The 12,266-nt window shown below is 42.1% G+C and overlaps 1 pseudogene across 1 annotated transcript in view; it reads right to left on the bottom strand.

The window, feature by feature from the left end:
- The window catches only part of LOC311426497 (mitogen-activated protein kinase kinase kinase 1-like), a 286,004-nt pseudogene that overhangs the window by 7,794 nt on the left and 265,944 nt on the right, over window positions 1-12,266 (bottom strand). The window contains exons 10-16 of the transcript in view: window positions 8,391-8,517; window positions 7,720-7,830; window positions 7,272-7,461; window positions 5,668-6,946; window positions 4,402-4,554; window positions 3,961-4,044; window positions 1,997-2,075 (exon numbers count right to left, since the gene is read on the bottom strand). The product of the transcript in view is annotated as a mitogen-activated protein kinase kinase kinase 1-like (transcript). The remainder of the gene's footprint in view (window positions 1-1,996; window positions 2,076-3,960; window positions 4,045-4,401; window positions 4,555-5,667; window positions 6,947-7,271; window positions 7,462-7,719; window positions 7,831-8,390; window positions 8,518-12,266) is intronic.

The following is a 12,266-nucleotide window of genomic DNA, read 5'->3' as shown; positions in this document are numbered from 1 at the left end:
CTTGGTTGATAAGAAGATCAACATGAGCAGGCATTGTGCGCTTGCAGCCCAGAAAGTCAACCATATCCTGGGCTGCATCAAAAGAAGCATAGCGAGACGGTTGAGGGAGGTGATTCTCCCCTCTCTACTCTGCTCTCATGAGACCCCACCTGGAGTACTGTGTTTGGATCTGGGGCCCCTAGCACAAGAAGAACATGGAACGAGTCCAGAGGAGGGCCACAGAGGTGATCAGAGGGCTGGAATATCTCTCCTACAAAGACAGGCTGAGAGAGTTGGGGTTGTTCAGCCTGGAGAAGAGAAGGCTCCAGGGAGATCTCATTGCAGCCTTCCAGTACCTAAAGGGGGCCTACAGGAAAGCTGGAGAGGGAGTCTGTCAGGAAGTGTAGTATTGGACAAGGAGTAATGGCTTTAAGCTAAAAGAGGGTAGACTTAGATTAGATATTAGGAAGAAATTCTTTACTCTGAGGGTGGTAAGGCACTGGAACAGGTTGCCCAGAGAAGTTTTGGATCCCCCATCCCTGGAAATGTTTAAGGCCAGGCTGGATGGGGCTTTGAGCAACCTGGTCTAGAGGAAAGTGTCCTTGCTCATGGCAGGGGGGTTGGAATTAGATGATCTTTAAGGTCCCTTTCAACCCAAGCCATTCTGTGATTCTATGAAAACACCAAATCTAGTCTTGTTAACCAGAATGCAATGACATATAGTCCCATTCAGAAAATAAAGCTCCTTCTTAAAAAAATAAAAGATATAAACTTACTTGGCACTGCCATATACAATAATGAAAAATAATTACTACTAAAGTACCACTTAACAGATAGTTAAACAGATAGTATTTTAACATGGTTTTCCTGAAGCATCCTGTTGTACTGGGTGTGGCTGGAATGGAGTTAACTTTCCCTGCAACGACCCATATAGTGTTGTGCTCTGCACTTGTAGCTGGAACAGCCCTGATATCACACCAATGTTTTTGCTATTGCTGAGCAGTGCTGGCACAACATCAAGACTCTCTCCAAACCCCCCAAAGCCAGTGGGGAGGGGACATCACCAGGGCAGCTGACCTAAACCAACCAAAGGGATATTCCATACCATATGATGTCACATTCAGCAATAAAAGGTGGGAAAGGGGAAGGAGGGTGGGGCTCTCATTGTGAAGATATCTGTCCTTCCAATCATCCCCTATGCGTATTGAGGCCCTGCTTCCCAGGACATGGCCTAACAACGCTCGTTGATGGGAAATATAGAATGATTTTTTTTCTTTCCCCTTTTCTTCAGCATGGCCTTTTCTTTTTTTTTTTTTTTTTCTTTTTTTTTTTTTTCTTTTAATTAAATTATTCTTATCTTAACCTGTGAGTTGTTTTTTTCTTTCCATCATACTTTCTTCTTCCCCTCTTCTATTGAGGGGGGGGGAGTGAGACAGAAGTTGTGGTAGAGTTTAGCTGCCCAGCACGGTAAAACCACCCCACCTGTTTACTACCTATTATTAGAAACTTACTTTAAGTTCTCAAGTGCTTTTGCATGTCCCCTCACACAATTTTAAAGAAAATGCTTGGGACAAAAACAAGTGACCGGCATCGCAAACTTTCTAGGAAAGTAATTTTTAATAATCATTTAAAATTACACAGCTACACAGAAAATGCAACAGTTGGAAATATAGAAAGCTGAAGAGTCTGTATCTCAAAGTTTAATTCCTCTTTTGGATGCAGAAATTGAGGAAAATGTAATTGATTTTTTGTTCAGGGCTTTAAACTACATTAACTGTATGACAAATTATGCATGGATAATTCCAAATCAAATGAAAGATGCCAGTAAGAATATTGCTATGACCACTTAAACTGTTTTGTAAGTAAATCTTTATGCTTTAATTAGCACAAATCTTTAAATCAGCAATAAAAACATAACTTTCCGAACTGAAGCAATGCATGGAATATTTTGCAGTATGAAACTACATAGTTCCAAGACAACCGATACTTTAATTTTATTTGGCATGTAGTTGTTTACCAGCCATCCATTCAATAAAGAGGTTATAGTTGCTCTTCTCACATGTAGCACCCAATATGCGAATAATATTAGGATGGTTAGGGACAAAATTAGGAAGGCCAAAGCTCATCTGGAGCTCAATCTGGCTACTGCCATTAAAGATAACAAAAAACGTTTCTATAAATACATCAACACAAAAAGGAGGACTAAGGAGAATCTCCATCCTTTACTGGATGCGGGGGGAAACTTAGTTACAAGAGATGAGGAAAAGGCGGAGGTGCTCTATGCCTTCTTTGCCTCAGTCTTTAGCGGCAATACCGGTTGTTCTCTGGATACCCAGTACCCTGAGCTGGTGGAAGGGGATGGGGAGCAGGATGTGGCCCTCACTATGCATGAAGAACTGGTTGGTGACCTGGTACGGCACTTGGATGTGCACAAGTCGATGGGGCCGGATGGGATCAACCCAAGGGTACTGAGAGAACTGGCAGAGGAGCTGGCCAAGCCACTGTCCATCATTTATCAGCAGTCCTGGCGATCGGGGGAGGTCCCAGTTGACTGGCGGCTTGCAAATGTGACGCCCATCTACAAGAAGGGCCGGAGGGCAGACCCGGGGAACTATAGGCCTGTCAGTTTGACCTCAGTACCAGGGAAGCTCATGGAGCAGATTCTCTTGAGAGTCATCATGCAGCACTTGCAGGGCAAGCAGGCGATCAGGCCCAGTCAGCATGGGTTTATGAAAGGCAGGTCCTGCTTGACGAACCTGATCTCCTTCTATGACAGAGTGACGCGCTGGGTGGACGAGGGAAAGGCTGTGGATGTGGTCTACCTTGACTTCAGCAAGGCTTTTGACACCATCTCCCACAGCATTCTCCTCAAGAAACTGGCTGCTCTTGGCTTGGACTGGCGCACGCTTCGTTGGGTTAGAAACTGGCTGGATAGCCGGGCCCAAAGAGTCGTGGTGAATGGAGCCAAGTCCAGTTGGAGGCCAGTCACTAGTGGCATTCCCCAGGGCTCGGTGCTGGGGCCGGTCCTCTTTAATATCTTCATCGATGATCTGGACGAGGGCATCGAGTGCACCCTCAGTAAGTTTGCAGATGACACCAAGTTAGGTGCGTGTGTCGATCTGCTTGAGGGTAGGAAAGCTCTGCAGGAGGATCTGGATAGGCTGCACCGATGGGCTGAGGTCAACTGCATGAAGTTCAACAAGGCCAAGTGCCAGGTCCTGCACCTGGGGCGCAATAACCCCAAGCAGAGCTACAGGCTGGGAGAGGAATGGTTGGAGAGCTGCCAGGCAGAGAAGGACCTGGAAGTATTGGTGGATAGTCGGCTGAATATGAGCCAGCAGTGTGCTCAGGTGGCCAAGAAGGCCAACGGCATCCTGGCTTGTATCAGGAACAGTGTGACCAGCAGGGCTAGGGAGGTGATCGTCCCCCTGTACTCAGCTCTGGTGAGGCCACACCTCGAGGACTGTGTTCAGTTTTGGGCCCCTCGCTACAAGAAGGACATCGAGGTGCTCGAGCGAGCCCAGAGAAGGGCGACGAAGCTGGTGAGGGGCCTGGAAAACAAGCCTTAGGAGGAGCGGCTGAGGGAGCTGGGCTTGTTCAGCCTGGAGAAGAGGAGGCTCAGGGGCGACCTTATCGCTCTCTACAGGTGCCTTAAAGGAGGCTGTAGCGAGGTGGGGGTTGGTCTGTTCTCCCACATGCCTGGTGACAGGACGAGGGGGAATGGGCTAAAGTTGCACCAGGGGAGTTTTAGGTTGGATGTTAGGAAGAACTTCTTTACTGAAAGGGTTGTGAGGCATTGGAACAGGCTGCCCAGGGAAGTGGTGGAGTCACCATCCCTGGAAGTCTTCAAAAGATGTTTAGATGTTGAACTTAGTGATATGGTTTAGTGGAGGACTGGTTAGTGTTAGGTCAGAGGTTGGACTCGATGATCTTGAGGTCTCTTCCAACCTAGAAATTCTGAGATTCTGTGATTCTGTGGTTCAGATGACTCATCATCCATATCTCCTCCCTCAGTGCTTTGGCTACCTTTTCTTGCTCAGATGATGTGTTCCTGACATACGTCACCTTTTTTGAAATATGATATTCAGGTTTACTTTATATAATTATCAATTGTGTTTCCACACCCCCTCCCACAACCCATTCAGTACAGTAATGACAATGGATGGTTTTCCATCTCTGTTCACCATCCAAAAACTGCAGTTGTTCTTCTAACCTCAAGTCCGTTCAGCTGAGAATGCATCTCCATATGAGACAGTCATAGAAAAAGTAAGAGCAATCTTCTGGGGAAATACCAACAGAATCTCTGGAGTGGGGAGCAGAGGAAGTAGGGAACAGTTTGTGAGAGCAAAAGGTTTTTATATTTAATATTCAAAAAAATATTGAAGAGCAAGCAGAATACATTCAAGAATGTGAAATATTTACCTGTTTTACAGCCATTAATGTCCCTGTTCCTACATCCTGTGCTTGGTAACAGGAAGAGAAAGCTCCAAGACTAATTTGCTGACCTTTAAGCCATTCTGAATCTTCTCTGTAATGGTGTTTTGCTTTGTTATGTCCAGGCAGGGTTTCTGGTATCTGCAAATTAAATTCCAAATCAATTACATGTTTACTAGCATGCATCTAAAATGTAGACATTCTGGAAGGCTATGATATATCCAAGTTTATATTCCTCTCCTCTCCCTTACAGTTATTTACATTGCATGTTATATGTTTCAGTTGAGACTAGAACACCATATAATCCACATCTTCTATAATCCACACATTCCTACCGTATGTAAGAAAAGAGCACATCCTCTGTGTTATTAACTGAAGATGAAAGACAAGATGTAAAGACACAAATAGAAGCTAGACTTTTTTTCTATTCCTAATCTCATGTCTATTTATTTTTTTTTTGTTTTTTTATCATCTGCACTAAACACAACCAAAATCATGTTTTCTACTTAATTTACTCCTGGCATTTTGTGCTTCACGTGTTGTTACCTCATGCAAATGATCACAAAAACCAACATGAGATTTCTTTCTTCTTCCCAGCAACACTATCAATTCTGCTGCCTTTCCTAGGCATGTAGCCTCATAAGCTTCCAGCACCTGTCTTACTCCCTCAAGTCAATATACTCAAATATTTTGTGAACTTTTATAAAATACTCCTTTCTCTCTCTATTCTTATTTCTTGTGATTTTGTATACTTGCAAACAAACATATTCAGCTTCTCATGCTGCCCTGCCAGAGAGGAGGGTAGGGGTGCACAAGAAGCTGGGAGGCGACACAACCAGGACAGCTGACCCAGACTGGCCAAAGGGATATTCCATACCCCATTGGACATCATTCTGAACAATAAAAAACTGGTGTATGTGTGTGTGTGCACTGCTCTGCTCGGGGAGGGGCTGGGCATCAGTCAGCAGGTGGTGAGCAATTGCATTGTACATCACTTGTTTTATATATATATATATAATTATTATCATTATTATTATTTTCCCTTCCTTTTCTGTCCTATTAAGCTGTCTTTATCTCAAGCCACAAGTTTTACTTGTGGCTTGAGATAAAGACAGCTTAATAGGACAGAAAAAAAAACAAAAAAAAAAAACAAGCTGTGGGGGGTGGGGAGTGAGTAAATGGCTGTGTGGTGCTTAGCTGCCTGATGGGTTAAACCACAACAGAGACATGTTAAATTCCCATATGTATACTTACATCCTGCTGAATAATTATGATTTCTTCACCATTTTCAACCTGTAGTTGGGGAATTATTGGCAGTGCATCTTGAGACACTGACATTGCCAGAGCAATAGCTAAAGCTTCCTCCTCTTCAGCTTCCATCTCTTCCTTGCATTTTTTATTATGATTTACATCATCTTTATAAGTGTCATAATTTTCTTCCTGCTCAGGAGAGAGAACTGCAACTTCAGACTTGAATGTAACTGTGCCATCACTTGTTGGCATGGAGGCCTCAAGTAGGTGTTCAATACTGGAGTTGAGCTCTGCATTAACATCCAACCAACATTTCTCATCTACTGGTGTGAACACCATCCCTTCAATTGGTATAACTACACTGCTATTACTACTACTGCCATCGAACTTTGAGATATCATCCAGGTGAAGTGTCATAAGTGTCATACTGTTTTTTGAGGTTTCTCCCTGCTTGTTCATATTGCTTGGAGTGGGTCGTGATGGCTTTGGCCTGTGTATGTGACTGGATGGCAGTGGCCTGGCTTGGATAAAAACTGGAGAAAGTTCCTCTGGTTCTTTATTTTCAGAACACCTTCTCCGAAACTGGAAAGAAAGTTTCCGCTGTGTTTGAGAAGAAGGTGAGGGGATTTTGGTGGGAATGAATCCCTGAGATCTGAGTTTAGAGACTTCTGTTACAGTGACAGCTGGGACAGATGGATTTGAAGGAGAGAGAAGCATTGGGAATAGTGATTGGGAATGACTGGATGAGGGAGAAGAGTTCAAACACTGACTGTGGAGTTTTCCTTTTGTTTGAACAGTTGTCTTTGGTTGCTCAGTTGATGAAATGGGAAGTCCCACAGCAAGACCAGCCAATGTCTTTAAAACGTCCTCTGGAGTGGCACTCAGTTTTTAATCACTTAAACCTTTCCAACTTTTCCCTGATAACTGGACAGTATTGTTAGGAGTATTACTTTCTGCAGCTTCTGGAGAGTTATCTGGTACAGGTAGCTGCAAAAAGACTTTATGTTGGCATTCCCTAGACTGCATTTCTCCCATGCCTAGCTGGATGGCTTCTGCAATTTCCATTTCATCTGCAATTGCCATCAGACGTCAACGCACCCTTGCATAATGAGTTGAGCTTGTCACACTCAACATTTCTAACAGCTTTACAAAAACATGAGGTACTCTTGCGACAATTCTTGCTGCACTCAAAAATACTCTCCATGATAGTTTACCAGTCCTTGAGTGGGAAATGTCAATTGACTGCAAGGCAAAATTTAAGAGGGAGAGAAGTTTCTTATACCTGAAATTAAAAAAAAAAAAAAAGTAAAAAAAAAAAAAGTAGCGTTTTATACAATGCTCTAGTTAACTAGTGCTAAGAAAGCCATTTCAGGACAATGCATTTAGCTGTCAGTTCTGCAGTAGCAGAGCAAAGACTTACTGCTGCACCGGTGCTTCAGAATTGTGTGACAGGTCAGAAGTTTAAAAATGGTAACCATTTACTCTAAAGTATGTGCACTTTTGCATGTAAATATGCACTACTTGTTTACAGATATTAAAACCACTATTTTTGGAAGAGATCACCAACAATGTTCAACTACAAATAGTCAAATAGTGTAAGCAAGTACCTGTTTATTACAGTATCAGCCTGTAAATCATCTCCACAGACAATTTGGGGATAAAATTCACCAGGAAATTCCAACAGAAGTCTGTCTATAAGACAAAGTCGCCCCAGTAGTGCTTGCCAGTTGCTAGAATCAGTTTGGGTTCCAAGAATACAGTTTAAGACATAATCAACACCACCAATACCAATGGACTCTAAAAAAAAAAAAAAAAAAAAAAAAAAAAGTTGATAAAAATAAGGATTTGATATGTTCACAGTCTAAATTCCATAAAGATCAGAACTGTGTCACACAGAAATACATGTGTGCCCAAACCAACCCCACCCGAACCTCCAAAGAACAACACCGTTCTCTTTGCCATGCTGATTTTGGATAAATCCAGTACTTAATTTAAAACACTTGAGTATATTTGCTTGCAATTATAATTCATTTATGTATGAAGAGCTATTATTACCAGATTTAAGTATTGTTCTCCCAACTGCCAGCTCTCCCGCTTGGCCTTTACACATCTTCAGTAGTGCTGAGACTGACAGAGCAGACAGGGTAGATTGGGACAAGACAAAGCCTGCTCAAGCCAGACCTGCCAAAGGCATTCACTCAGAATAGCCATCTCCTAACATTATACTATGAAATAAAAAGTAACAGCATTATGTTAACACTTAATGAAACAGATCTACAGCAGCTTTTGTTGAAGTAAGAAATACGTGCAAATATATTAAATATATAAAATTTGATTATTGGTACTTGCGAAAAAGTTTTAAAGGAGATTCATGAGAATTAGACCAAAACAGTCCAACTAACTGAGAGGGAGGGGATGGTTGATGACTGCACCCAACATATCTTCCTTCATTTTAAGGCACAAAGTCCTTGTGAAAGCAAAGCATCATTTAAGATCTGTAAATGCTGGAAAAATATAATCAGATGTGTTCAAAACCTACATCTTTCAAGACTGAAGTTGGCTGTAGCAACTAGATTTTAACAAAAACATACAATGATAAATTTATACTTATTATCCACACACTTTATTTCACCACCACCTATAAATAGTCTTCTGGTTTCACACAAAATAGCAACAAATGAAGCTGCAAGACATTTCAGTAACAATCCAAAATGAATTTGAGACACCATACCTGTTGCCATCTGCACATTTAACTAATATTGTCTCTACAACTGGTTTGAGAAGTTGCCATAGTTTAGTTCTCTCTGCGAAAGTATGACAAGGTGTATACACCAGCATGGCTCTTAAGGTTTTCTAAGAGAAAGGAGAAAAAACAATATATATGACATTAAATTAGCTACACAAATAGTTTTTTGTTGTTGTTTGCTCTTTTTTTTTAAGTTGTGAATAGATTCATATAAATTACATTAAAATATGACTGAAATGTTAAAAGGATAAATAGCTTAATATGCATTCACTCTTAGGTTAGTCATGTACTCTTTGTGACTAGCAAGTGACCTGGTCATACAATTACTGTTAATGCTAAACACTGTAGCAAGCATTTCCTTATATTTGGCCAGTGGAGTCATGCCAATTCACCCTTGCTGAGAATTTTGTTCATCCCACTTTCAGATGATAGTTAATAGTTGTCAGCAGTGATGCTCAACAACAATAATTAGCATTCTTGACTTCATACATGCCCTTTTCCTTCCCCTTCAAAAATGAAGCAGCTTTGAAATTACTAGAATACAATGAGTAAACAGCTACTTACTAAAGCAGCAACATACACTTTGTAGACAGGGTCAGAACAGACCATGGACAGCACACTGCAGCAGGATTTAACCACGACATCTTCTGAGGTAGTGTTCTGAGATGACCCACTAGCTGCTCCCAGAGCTCCAACACTTGTGTTGTTTCCATTGCTACTTCCAGAATTTCCAGTGCTTTCACCATTAGCCAGTAATAGAGCACCACTAACATCATGGGAAAGACGTCTAAGTGCCATCTCTCGTATATTCCAGTTTTGAGAAAACAAGCAGCCAACTAACTCCATTCCAAATACCTGCCAAGGAAAAAGCAACCTTACATGAGTCAAATTGAATAATGTCACAACTTAAGAAGAGCAATCAAAAAAGAGCAAAGAAATGTTTCTCGTGAAAAATCATTTTAAGTAGTCTGACAGCAAAAATATGTCAGAGGGTATACAGTCTTAAAAAATTCTATGACAGAAATCAACCATCATAAATGATGAATCATCAGTTCTCCAAAAACTCTGCTAGGACATGTGGGGGAATGACAGTATGGGTAGTTTCATTTACCATGGTTTAATTACTTAGTATGGAGTTTGTTTTTAGATGCTGATGTAAACAACCCTGAAATCGAGGTCCAGCTATGCTAGACAAAAATTACAGCAAAAATATAGGCAACATACATTCTCCCATTCTTTTAAGTGTATAATCCCTGCTCAGTTGAACCCACCTCTAGGCTAGAGAGTATTTAGGCTATTTGCAACCCAACTTAAGTAAGTGCCAATTTTGTATTTATGTGACACTTGCACAGTTAAGACCAAAATTAGGAATACTATATTTTATTACATGGACCTTCAATAAGAGGCCATATGTTGCAGGAAGAACGGCCGAAAGCACGACAGACACTAGTACGGTCAGATCATGCTCCATTTTATTACCCGAATAGCCTAGGTTTTATAGCGAACTTAACGGGGACGGATAGTATCTCACACAAGATTATTGGTCAAAAGCACTCAGACAAACAGCTGCAAGAAAACAACCCCACCTGCAAGAAAACAACCCCCTTGTGATTAGCAGTCACGTAGACCTTGTCCTTGAAGCCAGCTGCTGGCAACAATATTTTTCTGAATTCCTCAATTGGGCGATGTGGGAACACTGTCATGGGAACTTCTCATAGTTGCCCTGGTAGCTTGGTTTGCTCAGCTGCAGCAAGCCATGGGATCTTTGCTGTTTCAAAAATCCCTCAACAGCCATTGGTTGAAAGGATTGATTTCATATTGAATCTTTCTCATGAGCTCTTTCAGGAAAGTAATGGATTTATGAATTGATTCACTATGATCAAAAAGGTTCAAACAGCACATTCCCTCAAAGTCCTCACACCCATGCCCTTGAGCCAAAAGCAAGAAGTCAATAGCAGCTTGATCCTGTAAGAGCGCATGTCGCAGACTATTTTGATCTGGTAACATCTCCTCAAGTATCTCTGTCGTGGCATGGGCTTGTTTCTTGGCCCAGCATACCAATTTTTCTAAGTTGTTAAGTGCGGCCGCAGATGCCACTCCTGGCACAAAAATTGCCAATGCTGCTCTAGCTGCAACACCAAGCAACTCAACATTATCATTGCAATCCAGTGCGAGCAATACCCATTTATGTCTGGTGACCTCACGCAACTGCGACAAGCTAGGAGCAAATATAGTAAGTTTACGTAAGTAACGTGGACGTCCGATAGCATTTGCAGGGATACCTTGCCAGGCCCTATCCCTGCAAATCAGGAAACCATCAGGAGGTAAGGCCATAGCTGTACGATTGTTCCAAACGCTATAGTTGTTACCCCTTGTCTCCGTGCCATAAGTCCCTAAACCCTGCCTAGCAGTGTTTATTATTGTTTGAGAATGAATACTCGCAGGACGGTCTTCTCGGTCCCTAATCAAACATAAGTGATTCACAACAACCGATGCCTTGGGCAATCGCTCATTGATGTTCTTGATCTCTTTTAATCTCACTAATTGTTCCTTTAAAACCTGATGTGATCGTTCAACCATCACTTGGCCCGTGGGAGAAAACGGAACACTCGTTTTTGGCTGAATCTGTAGGAAAATCCATTCCAGAACTCGACAATGCTGCCCTATCATTCCACCCTTGCCATCACCTGTGTCATTTATACTACTCCTATTACCCGTGCTGTTAGTGTCAGCGGCATCCTCCTGATACCGTTTCTGTCTTTGTCGCCCCTTACTCTCCCCCTTTTCTTTTTGCCACTGACCAATCACCGGAAATGGATGAGACACATGATTGCTAATTAGGAAAGAGAGTGCAACGTCTGCTATATGTCTGCAAGCAGTGCTGGCTGCAACCTTAGAAGCTATTTGTGAAAGAGCCTGCCGGTGGTCATTTGGTAGTGTAATCTGTGGCTCTGCACTCCTGCACCGCAATAAAGGTAGTAATGTAGCTAAGTCGTCATTAGTAATCCGTACAATGTGGCAACCCCTCTGAATGTTATCCAGCATTGCAAGATATGCCTCTCATAGAGAGAATGCTAGAGAGAAGCATGACGTCACTTTCCCGCGTCTCACCGCAATTCCTTTGTTTCCCGCGTCTCCCCGTGAGTCCTTTGTCCGGTCGGTGGTTGGAGTTTCTCAATGTCTTTCAGGTGTTTCGGCTTCTGTCAGGTCTCTCTGTAGCAAGCCATGGGATCTTTGCTGTTTCAAAAATCCCTCAACAGCCTGAGATGAATTCTGAAACTAAAAAAAAAACAACAGTGAAAACATTACTGGGAAACTGATTTAAAGATCAAAGCCAAAATTTCCTTAAGTGGTATATTCTTTATTGCAGCGCTGGATGCACGGGGGATCTTTCCGCCTATCGTGCATGTTCGAAGTGACAAACTATCTCATATTTATACAGCAAAACAATGAATATTCTATTAGAGCCTATACATATTCATTACATAACCCCGCCTACTCTCGCTTCGTATGCTAATTAGCTTATCAGTCCTTGCGCTTGCGCAAAGCCTTCCAAGAATTGTGGGCCGGGGTCTTCGGGATGTGGGCAGTGGTCTTTGGGAGGAAGGCCGTAGGTCTTCCTCGTGATGCACTTTTCACCTTTTGCTTAATCAGTTGTTTTCCAAGCTGTAAAAATGCTGAGTTGGCTTTCGGTTTAATTGAGGGTCGGCAGATAACAGGATGTCTCAGTTAACAAGACATAACAGACAGTTGACTCAAGTTATCTCAAGTCTCAGCCTGACTGAGGGTTAACAGATAATGGGATGTTTTCAAATAACAAGATGCTTCAACATAACAGAAGGTCAACAGATAACAA

Source organism: Aythya ferina, assembly GCF_964211825.1.
Source record: "Aythya ferina genome assembly, chromosome: W".
Taxonomy (NCBI): Eukaryota; Metazoa; Chordata; class Aves; order Anseriformes; family Anatidae; genus Aythya; species Aythya ferina.
The sequence above is the reverse complement of the archived record's forward strand: the minus strand, read 5'-3'. Positions and strand labels throughout refer to the sequence as shown.